This window comes from Etheostoma spectabile, chromosome 12, assembly GCF_008692095.1.
Source record: "Etheostoma spectabile isolate EspeVRDwgs_2016 chromosome 12, UIUC_Espe_1.0, whole genome shotgun sequence".
In the NCBI taxonomy this organism is placed as follows: Eukaryota; Metazoa; Chordata; class Actinopteri; order Perciformes; family Percidae; genus Etheostoma; species Etheostoma spectabile.
Window position 1 is genome coordinate 11735389 of NC_045744.1, and position 12454 is coordinate 11747842.

Consider the following 12454-nt stretch of genomic DNA (forward strand, 5'->3'; position numbering starts at 1 on the left):
ATATGTCATGGCAGAGAGGATTAAATAGCGTGCAGACACATTGACTCTGATTTGACTCTGATTTGACTGAGATTACTCTGATCCATTGAGCGCATTCAGGAACATTTCAATCCCCCCAGATATAAAATTCTTTCCCATACTACAACACATCCTCATTTTCATGGAAAATGTCCTTTCTACTTCATTTGGTCAGATTTACCAGGGCAGTTTCAAATGATACCCGCAGCCATATAAACCATCACAACACAGCAGGTCCTGCGTATATTATGTGTTATATTGCATCCACTATGAAAGCTGCATCAGTAATTGCATTTTGAATACAGAAGGTGCTGTGTACTCTAGTTTTTGCATTTTTCTAGTCTGGACAATTTCTTATATAATGTTCTCTTTTATAATTTCTACTTTCTTATTAACTCAACATGTAAAGCAAATAAATAACCACTATGAAAAGGTGCTATGCAAATAAGCCAAAAGTTTGATTAAATTTGATTTTTATAACAAACCATTACACATTTTCACATGTTTATTGAGATAAAGTATGTTATAATATATTGTGTGCAAACATCAATTCTTTTTGAGCCATTTCTGCTGCTTTCTATTCAATCTCCTCTTTAGCTACCTTCTTGCTAACTGAACAATTACTAAAAAACAATTCCAAGCCAAGTCTTCTCACGTTCTGCAAATCCAAAACTTGCAAGGACGACTTAGCCCAGACGCCCCTTTCTTCGAGCTCCCTACCATACTCTTAGGTCTTTCAATTACTTGATGTAGGATGCAGGGATAATGCCGGGGCGCCACCTCAAAGAGGCTCTTGCTTTCATCTGCTGAGATGGGTCCTCCATGAGCATGGAGGAGAGAGGTCTGCCTGAGTGCTATGTAGCCTGCTGATGTTCTCTTCAAACGCGCTCTTATCTATGTTGCATTCTCCCTCTATCTTCGGTTTTTAGTTTATTTCTCCTTCTATCTGTCTCTCTTAAGTCCTCGTCATCGGTGTGTTTTTCTCCCTTTTTGTGGAGGTATGCCAGCCCCCAGGAGATCTCAAGTCACAGACAGAGTTGACAGGTCAACTTGAGGGGAAACAATAACAGTCCTGCGGCCAATTCTATTGAACTGGTGTGATAACATAGACAAAAATGTATGCAAACATGTATAACATCATACAAAATTACAGCGACCAGTCATGTTACAATTAAGTTTAGCTGACAGAAAGTGAGTGTGAGCCAGGTAATGGTCACCGTGAAGAAACAGTTGTGACAGCGGCCATAAAAGTTGATACTTTTCCTAGCTACATGTATGAAAGGTTTCATGAAAACACCCTGCAACAATAGCTTCCCATTTCACAGCTTGTGGTTCATAGGTTTACACCACAGGGAACTAATGTCCTGGTCATGTGTATGTGTAAATGTGACACAGAACAAGGTTGAGCCTGGTGACAATTGTTCTGTCAAAAGCACTGCAAGGACTAGGAAGGTCAACTTAAGCTGCACAGCAATCAGAATTGCGAGGAAAACAAAAAATAAACCGTAAGTGCTGACTGAAGAAGAAGTAGTTGGAAGTTTACAGGAAATGACTCTTGATTGGAAGGCTGGAAGAATCAGATGGTGTGTGTGGGAGGAGAAGAAGATATGTGGTCTCCTTACTATAGGCAGATTTTCCAATTACCTCCAAACTCTAACACCTCCACACAAGGAGATCAGTACTGAATGATACAGCAATGCATTTTTTTTTTTTTACTTCCAATGCCAAAACCTTGAAAAGTCACATCTCACCTCATCTTCTCATATGCAAATTGTAACTACAATATGGCTATGGATAAGAAAAGATTGTTGTTATGGCAAATAATGTATTGAAAATAATTAGTTAAGGTGTAATTAGGCTTCAAATGAAGTGTGTCGGATGGTTGACCAGCATCTGCAACCCCCACCCCAAAAACCTTTGGACAAGGGCGTAGGTTTTGTTTCAACATTGGCGGGGGGACACATCCTGCAAGTGGGGTCTTTGTCTCTTCCCCTATAAAATATATTTATGTATTCATAAACCCCTGGACATTAATAGCTCATGTGTTTCAGCAAGATTTCTGCTCGTTTTTAAAACATATCCCCCTTATCTGGGTTCTCTGAGATTTCGAGAATAAAGTTGTAATGTTACGAGAATAAAGTCATAATATTTCAAGAAAAAATGCCCTATAGCCTGCTGTGCATTGATATGCTAGTATCCCCTTTAGACTAACTATGTTCTCCTGCATAAAGGTCAGACACGCTACACGCCAACCTCCTCACCTTTACTTTTCCGCCTCACAACAGTGCGCACAACTTCCTGCACTGGCACTGAATATAGGCAATGAACATAAATTGTGAGGTGCATTTTCTTATCTTTACTCTACAATTAACCTTAATAAAAAAAGGTACTTATCACTCATTGCTTCGGATGTGGATCTCTCATTTAACAACATTTTAACTTTTTAACAACTTATTTTGCAGAAAAATAATTTTTAATATTATTAAAGGGTTAAAGAGAAGATATTTATAGCATCCCACATTTACTAGAAAAACAAGCTCTTTGATGCATAAAATACAGGATCAAGAATGCAATCTTGTTGAGAGAAATGTGGCCCCAAGCCTTTGCACACAAAGAATCTCAGAGAATACTTTGCCAACTGATGAATGAAATACCTTGCAGACTGCGGAAATGTGGCTAGTTTGGATCACTGGATGGTTAGAGTGACAATACAACAATGTTGACCATGCAATGAATTATAAGGAATATGTGGAGGTCTTTTTTGCATGTTCATTTCTAAATGATACAGTATGTCGTTGTTGCTGAGGAATCCGAGTAATTAGCGGTCTGAAGGACATATTCTAACAGATGCACAGCCATACAAAGCATGCAAAATTGATTACATAGTCAGATGTTTAAACCCAGTTCAAAGGATGAGAAGCAATTATAGCAGAATAGGAATAAAGGCTTGCCTGTCTGAATGGGTTTCACACATATAGCCAACATTTCATTCAATTGCAAGACCAATGAACCTACACAAGACCCAAAACTGATTGTGTCCCTTCACATAATGATCATCAAACTATGTCCTGATTAATTGCTATCACAGCAACTGCTCACAAATACAGACTTAATGAATCAAGTGTTGAGAGAATGAATTATTCTTCAAACTACGACATAGGGACTTGCTGAAAATTACACACTAAGGTGCTCTGGCTCCCTCCAAGCTCACACATTGAAATCCAGACATTAACAGCCCAGGTCATTTGGAGGTACATGAAAAATTTAAATCTCATTTAAATTTTGCGGGCAAGTCGATAAGGAGATCTATGCATCAAAATAGCAGCCGCCTTTGCAGTAATGATAACATTTTGGTGAAGATAATCTATCACTGTATTGGAAGTAGTGGAGATGGAAGGACTGGTGGGAGAAATTGAGGGTACCAGGCCCTCAAGCTATATTTATCTGCAGAAACTTCATATAAGACAGATTCCTATGTAAAAGGTGATATATAGAACAGCTGAAGGACCAAGGTGAGGAGGGAAGCAATCAGGCTCAAGCATTTGAGTAGCACGGAGGCAATACACATGAAAATAGGCCTTCATATTTGCACCTGGTACAAACAGTTACCACAGAACAAATTGTTTAGTAACTCAATATGATTTTTTTCATGCACTGTCAAATTTGTGGCATGTAAACACAAGAAAGGAAACTTTCCGTCCAAAAAGTATTTGTATTGATTTTTCTGTGGCATTGAAGTATTAAGTGATTTTTTGACACACTAGCTGCAAGACTCTATGGCAGGCATTGTTTAATAAAAATCTGAAACATTTCAGCCAAGCTAGCAAGAAGTTTAACGACAATCTATCCAATGATTGTGACATTTGCTTCATATATTCAAAGTCCCTGCAGAATAAATTATAATGACTTGGATGATCCCCTGACTTTCCTTCTAGCACCAATAGCAGGTCAACATTTTTGCTAATTCAGTGAAATATCTCAACACCTATGATGTGTTGTTAGACTTCTGATGTTAGCACTTAGCAGTGCCTGAGTACAGCCTCACAGCTGTAGCAGCCTAATCTCTTGTTGACCTGACAGCAATCTCACAGGAACATAAGTCTGATATACTAATGACATAAGTGTGTATTTATGGCCGACATGTTAGCAAACAATCACATACTTAGGTAGGCAAAAAGCAACATTAGTATCCCATTGGAGCCATGTTTTCTGGTCATCTAATAAATAACATGTCAAACTTGAATTTTAGCTTTGATTTGTTCCACAAATTCTGTCACTTTGGCTTACTTTATACTCAACTTTTTGTCGCTGATTTTCAAATACTATCAATCATTCACACTGGACAGGTAGTACAGTAGGCTCTCTGAGCTAGTGGTAAATACCACCTACACTTCCAGGGGGGTTAACTGAGGGTGTTATTGAGAGCCATTGAGAGGCAACTGCATGGTCTAAATACAGACTGAATCACCCAAACAAAATGCTAAAAGCAGCTTACAGCTTATAGCTCCGGCGTTGGGGTGTTGTGTTGCATTTCATTGACATTGGCAGTAGCCACCTAGAGTCCCTTTCACAAAATAATTTTGTCATTGTCAATATCTTTTTAGACTGGAGTCTATATTAAGTATTAAGTGTAATAAATACAAATTCCACATATATTTTTGGCCTTAGAATCATTAACAGTATTTTTCTTTCTTCCTATCTACTGTGTGTATTTGTTTATCTGGGGGACGAGCTGCTGCATATAATTGCCCTTACAGAGATAAAGATGTATTCATTTGAATGCAAAATTAAATATGTCAGTTGATTTAGTATTATTTAGATTATTGAGTTAAAAAATAAAATACAACCCATAGAGGACAATGTGATCCTTAAACTAAGGTTACATTGTTAAAAAAAGAAAAGTAGTTGTTACTCTGTATGTAATGTCTTCAAAAAACAGTGTTGTGGACACAAGTGTTCATTTCAATATCTTTGAATCTCATTCAACATTGTGTCTCTGTCACCAGTGATAATACTACTACTACTACTACTACTACTACTATACTACTACTACTACTACTACTATAATAATAATAATAATAATAATAATAATAATAATAAATAATAATAATAATAATAAAGATGGTGATTTTCTGTCCAAGAGTTCACTTCAGGATCAAGGTTTATAAACCGCCACACTCACTGTATCTTACACAGCTTAATGTGAAATCCATCACAGTAAACGTATGCTCTGCAGACAAAATACTCTCCTGCCCCCTAAGTGCCTAAAGCCTGTAACTGCTCTGATCCTATTACTATATTAACCCAACAACAAGATGTGTGCAAAGCCTAAAAAGAGAGAACTATTCACATCATGGGTGAACGATTTACAATTCACATTGTATTTAAAGGCTGTAATGTGAGCAAAGTGAATAGGCTGTTAGAGAGTGAGGTCAGGAGGTATGAGGTAACAGCGAGGTCAGATTCAAAGAAATCCCCTTAATGTATTTTTAGCCTATTTGTGAATGCATTTAATGAAAATGGACTGATCTTATCACAGCAGATGGCAGTGCTTTAACCCTTCCTCTGGAAAAAACACAACAATTATATTTATAAGTTGATTTTGTCTTTAAAATAAATATGTTTTCAATTCATTCACCTTTACACTTGTAAATAATAATAAGTTACAAATGTATGTTTGATTAAACCAAGCTGGAAAAACCCTCAAGAGCCTCTATTGACCTACACTTTAATCAATAATCAATATAATCAATAACAGTGTGCTGCACACAAGGGAATAAACATATTGATCAAAGCAAAGGTTTGTATGACCCCAAACATCATTAATATACAGGATTTATTGCCAACATAAGTTCATACTCTGGACAACTCTTAACTTAGGATTTGATCATTAGAGGTTTAGCACATTTACAATTTTTATTTATTTCCTGTTGTGGAAAAAAATTCTTAAATAGTTATAGCAAACTGTATAAAAGTCCGGTCCAGAAATATGTGGCGTAATTTGGCAGACAGCAGTGATCCAGCTCTTTAACATCAGAACTGTGAGGTCATGCCTCAATCATTTTTAAGAATAGCTCTGCCATTTGCACATGTGCTTCCAGTCTCACTGGCCAGCAGAGACTCATTAGCCGGCTAGTGAGGCTAGTGATGGAGTTTGTTGCTGCACAGGGGATGTCAGTGGGGGTCTCTGAACCTGCGGGTCAGCCTCCAAAACTGCGATGGAGATAGCAGCCTTAATCAACTGCAAAGTTCACAGCGCCACAAAGCATCCAATTAACCAGTAGATAAAACACACAGCTGACCACAGAAGAATGTTTTTGAGTTTCAGCTGCATGTGTACATCACTGTGTAAATTTCACTCACTGAATGATACCTGTACTGGCTCTTTTGTACTCTTAAAAACACTGGAAATTTGCAACAAATACATATTTTTTTCCCTAGTCACCATTTGATAACCTGTTCTCTTACATGGTTTCTTTGGCTTTAGCTCTCTTCAGTTATTTGTGATGAATTTATTTTTAACATTTTTCTTTTCGATAATCAAGTCAAACAGAAACTAGCCAAGTTTCCATCCCAATGTAGTCCCAAAATCCCAATTGTAACCAAATTATCAGAAAGTCAGCAATAGAAAATGTTAATAAATGCAAATGTTTCCATCCACTACTGTTTTGGACATTTTAGGAGTTGGGGGTATCAAGAGCCATTTAACAACTTTAGAAAAGGGCACAATGTGATCATGTAACTAAAAGGGCACCAGTTAAACTTCAAATGAACAAAAATAATCACATGCTCGCTTCATGATTTATCCCATAGGTTTGTTTGAATTTCAAGCATTTCAAGAAAAAAAATATTATTCTTGCTGGCAAAATATCTATATTTAAATCAAATTTTACCAGGTGTCACAAAAAAATAATATTAACAAAAATGGATTCTTCATCTGTCTCCATCAATCATCACTTATCATTAAGTTTATATGCATCAATTGATTTACTTTTTTTTAGTGCTTTGAAATCACAATATTCCTAGTCTAGCATTGCCAGACGTATTGCCACACAGTTGGAGCTGGAGTATGGTCTGCACTGCCAATCTATTCTGGGATAGGGGAAAAACACTCTGACTTGTTTGTATTTCTTCAAACCAATGACAAGCCTCCTAGGCAGCACTAAAACCCAATAGCAGAGAAAGCGAGAGAGGAGGGACAACCAAATCTTTCTCTTTCACATACCGGATGTTGTCAGGCTTTATCCCAGCAATGCACATCCGTTGAGCCAGACCACTGTCCTATTACGTCAATACATGGTATACAAAAAGTTGATTATAAAATTCAAAAAAATAATTAAAATAAAATAAAACTACCTTGAAATCACAACCACATTTACTAGGGGAAAATTTACACGGAAATTTAGTCTCTAATAAAAAGGTAATTTTGACTAATGAGTAATAACTTATCCTCTGCCCAAAACATTTCACTTCCCCTTCTCCTGGGACCAGAATGGAAATAACTTTAATGGCTTTTGTACTGCATTTTACCCCTTTAAAGGTTTGGCTGTGACAGCAGAGCTGCAATTTTGAATGGAAACAAAAATCAATCAATCAAACCAGTCAAACCGGATGAAAAACACTGATGATGAAAATGATGGTGAAGATACTGTATTCAATTCACATGGTGATACGACCATTAAAATGTAAATCTGATTCATCAGCAAGCAGAATGGAGACAATTTAAACAGCATTTGCATGCTATTGCACCTAATGGAAAGGGTCAAGATGAAGTTAACCACTGTTAATATCACATACAAATTTAATTGGTGAACTAAGGTTATGTGTACACAAATTATATTTAGAAAGCAGTAAAACATAAGAGTTATAAATTATATCTACAGCAAAGTAACTAGTAAAATTACAATAGCAACATAAATGTGTGTGACAAATTGTGAGTGACTTTGGGAAAACAATGACGTTTTCATACACAATGCCATTCAAAAATATCTCTGGTTTCATCTTCTGCGTGAAACCCCTATACAGCTAGCAAGTGCTTTAAAATGCATAAGGCATTTTTAATGAGCAGAAACAACAGCATGGCACCAGCCACACAGATGAGTCAGCGTGTTTATACACTAATGGCTCCATATTGTTTTCTGTCCCTCACTGTGTGACTAAGCATGTACTCTATTGTGTTGTAGCAGCAGCTCTAATCATGAACAATTCCAGCAGCTGCTATGTAGCTGGAGTGTTAGGCAGCCATTCAGCTGATCTGAAGGTGGAGAAAAAAGGTAAAAAGATAATATGGTAACTTTGTTAAGTGGAAAACTGCAGCCAACAAAGCATATAAATGAGCTATACTTGCGGGGAAATGGACTGTTGAGCTTAATTAAAATGGTGCAATGGATATAAAAAATACAATATGCAAAATGTTGTCATTTTCATAGTTTCACAATCACTTTTATCTTCATTCAAGCCCAGTTAAGGACTGCTGTGTTTTAAATCACTTACTTTCATCCTCCCTGCTACACTTAACATGGTCCCTCTCAGTTAGCCAATAAAATCTAATTATCATCGCCTGGAGGATAACAGCCAGCTCTGGCCTCGGAGGTGACATGCTGTTTGTATCATTTTATGGATTAGGCCTACTGCTAGTTCCTTAGTCATTTAACCTTCATGTGCCATAATCTTGCCATCTGTCATTCAAGTGTTTATCCCCACTACTCCCTGTGGGTGGGCCCTCTATTAACCACCTGGCCTTGCTGAAGACTTCCTTGACCTAATGCGATGAATCATTTTGAATGGATGCAACAAATCAAAAAAGCTGAACTAAGCTATTTTTAGAAGCCACATTTGTTGATAAATTTTCATAAGTCAAATGACTCCCCTCAGAAGTCCCCCCTCTAAGCTCTTTTTTTCCATCTTTTGTTCACCTGGTCTCCTTGTGTAATAATGCTTGTATAACCTCAACCCTGTTATGTACAGAGCCTCCTGGGGTTCCTCTGTTTTATTAACTGTTCACACGGATTCATAATCCACTCCCTCGGTTTTATAAATGTGAGCAAAGTTAGAAAGATATTCACCGATTTGAACTTCTGGAATCAATTACTCTGTAGCGAAAGGTTTTTAAATCACAAACGACTAATCTTTCCTAACGTGTAAGGTTAACAACAAGCTTCAAACTCATTTTCATCAAAATGACCCGTCTTCCAATTTGGATAAATAACATTGGTCTCTACGAGCAGGCAGAGTAAGACGAGTGCTTAGGGGCCGTCTACAAACTCCAACACTAAAAATATTTATCAATTAAATGATTAAATAAGGTAGTGTCTCCAAACATACCTCAATTATAACATGTCTCCTGCTAGTTGTACTACAGCAATTACATACAAACTTAAAAATAAGCATATTTATAATTTTGGGGAAGATTCTTTGCCAAAACAATTTATAATATGTCAAAATTACAGAAAGTCATGTCTCCAAAACTGCTTCACACATAGAAGCCCCTGGTTGTACTACAACACGTAGTTTTCAAAAATAATCATATGGATAATTTTAGGGAATATTTGTTGCAAGAAAGATGTTATAATTACATAGAGAATTGTCTCACAAAATACTCCAGAGAAGTTTCTGTGTGTCTGCGCGTGCGTGTATATAATATACATGTACATATATATAATATATACATATATATACACATACATATATATACATATATAGATATATATACATACATATAAATACATATGTATATATATATATTACATATGTATATATGTTATATATGATATATATACACATTAGGTAACTGAAGGATCCAAAATTTCAACTACTGCCACGATGGTAATTGTACATTGTATATGTATATGTGCACACACTTAAAGGGTTAATGTTCTCTTATATGCAGTTTGTGTACAATTACCATCGTGGCAGTAGTTGAAATTTTGGATCCTTCAGTTACCTAAACCCCAAACTCACCCACAGTCTTTCTGTAAATATGACACATGTTAAAAACATTTGGCAAAATAATTCCCCAAAATTATGAACATGCTTATTTTTTTAAAATAAGTGTTGTAGTACAACTAGCAGGAGAGAAGTTATAATTGAGGTAGGTTTGGAGACACCTTATTTAATCATTAAATGAATAAATATTGTTGTTGTATCTCTGTTTGGAGATGTAGTTTGTAGACGGCCCCTAAGTACTCGTCTTACTGCCCTCTCACCGGCTTGTAGAGACCAACGTTATTTCTCCAAGTTGGAGAACGGCTCTTGTTGATGAAAATGAGTTTATACAAACAATAAATCTGTGCGGAATGTTTATAAAATGGAGGACACGGATTAGTTTTTTTTTCTCTGCTGACCCCGGGGGCTCCGTAGTCATGCATTGATTGTTATTGAAATCACACAGAGAACAATAATGGCAGTTCCTTTTGGCTTTTGAAAAGTGTTCTTCTAGGTGTTGGCAATCATGGGAAATAGAAATGAACTCTGTAACTAAAAAATAAATAAAACTATTTAGGTCTTTTGAAGTCCATACACTTTTACCCAAAAAATTAGTTATTAATAAAATAAATTGAATTTATATAGTGCTTTTCATAGACTCAAAGTTGCTTTATAGGGCAAGTTAGAAAACAAAAACCAAGCAAATCCAAATAAAACAAAACAAAACTGAACAAACAAAACAGAATAAAACAAAGAAAAATAAAAAAAAAACAAGATTCAGGCATAGATGAAAAGGGAGGGGGGCGTGGGGCAACGGGTAGGCAGAGGTGAAGAGATGGGTTTTGAGGCGGGACTGGAAGATGATGAAGGACTCAGAGGTGCGGATCTCTAGGGGGAGGGAGTTCCAGAGCCTGGGAGCTGACCTGGAGAAGGCTCTTTCCCCAAAGCTGTGGAGGTTGGACTTTGGTTGGATTGATAGGAGACCGGCTGAGGTGGCTCTGAGTGACTGTGAGGGTTGGCAGGGGGAGAGGAGGCCAGTGAGGTATGAGGGAGCCAGATAGTGGAGGGCTTTGTAGGTAAGGATCAGGGTTTTGTAGGTGATCCGGTGGGAGATGGGAAGCCAGTGGAGTTGTTTAACGACTGGAGGATTTATTGCGGCTGATGACTCGGAAGGCGTTCTGGACCAGTTGGAGTCGGTGAATGTTGGTAGAGCTGATGTCAAGGAGAATTGAGTTGCAGTAGTCCAAGAGATGAAGGCGTGAATGAGTCTTTCAGCAGCGGGGGGTGTGAGAGGGTCTAATTTTGGCGATGTTGTGGAGGTGAAAGAAGGAGGTTTTAATGACATGGCGGATGTGGGGCTCAAGGGAGAGGGTGGAATCAAAGATTACGCCAAGGTTGCGGGCCTGGGGGGATGGGGAGACAATGGTGCCATCGAGGGTGAGTGTGGGGTTATTGATTTTGCTGAGTGTGGATTTGGAGCCTTTGAGGAGGAATTCTGCTTAATTGCTGTTGAATTTTAGGAAGTTGTGTTGCTTCCAGGTTTATAATAGCTGACAGACAGGATGTGGGAGAGGGGAGGATTGTGGGGGGATTGTGTCTTCAATGCATTATCTGTCTGCTATTTGACATCAGTAAGCCAAATCACACTAATTCCAGCCTCCAGGCTTCTTTCTGCCTTTCATCCAGATCTCTGTATCCCCCAATACACAAACAAAGCCTTGGTCTCTCTCTGAGCAAACTCTTTGAGCACATCACTTCATGTGATTGGTCAACAAAGCTGTCAGTCAAAATATCCCCAAACAATTATGGCTGCTGGCTAACAAAAAATAATTGCTGTTTAGTACGAAACACAGAAAATAGCCATTCAATTGTAGAGCTATCGCTCTGGAACTGTGTCTCCGAAAAGTCCCCATGTTCACGGCTGGATTTCTAAGCTTCTGGAAAGGCTATGAAGACACAGAAGAGGTCTCTAGAAAGGGCAAGCTCTCGCCTAATCAGCTAGAGCTACAGTGAGGAAGTTGCAAGTTGATTTTTGGATTCATAATGATTTATTTATGTTACAACAACACTGTAATTCCACGATGATTTAAAAAAGTATAACAATTGCATCGTGGTCTCTTTAAAACGGCGGATTTATCTGCTTCTAAACCCAAAAAATAAGTCTCTACACTGGATTGATCTGGAGATATTAAACGTGACATATAATGTTTGTGGTTTTGTGTCATATGCGACAAGGATGGAAATTGGCAGCAAGGGTATATTTTGGCATATTGTACTTTTACTAAATTGTTAGAGCTACTGAAATTAATCATTCCCTTGCAGGCCAGAAGAAAAATGCAAATTGTTCAGTCTCGTAAATTTAGCAGCATTTGGCTTGTGCTTTGCATTTGTTTCCCAGAGCGATTAAAGCTAAAGCTATGTTTTAATAGAGTATGACACTGAAATAAGTTACTGTCTCTAAGGACAAATGAACTGTTTCCTCTGTGGAAAGTGAGAGTGCTTTAAGCTGCCC

General features: G+C 37.5%; 1 protein-coding gene across 3 annotated transcripts in view; it reads right to left on the reverse strand.

The window, feature by feature from the left end:
* pde1cb (phosphodiesterase 1C, calmodulin-dependent b) overlaps positions 1–12454 on the reverse strand; it is a 106713-nt gene that overhangs the window by 68886 nt on the left and 25373 nt on the right. The gene's annotated exons all lie outside the window — the stretch shown is intronic.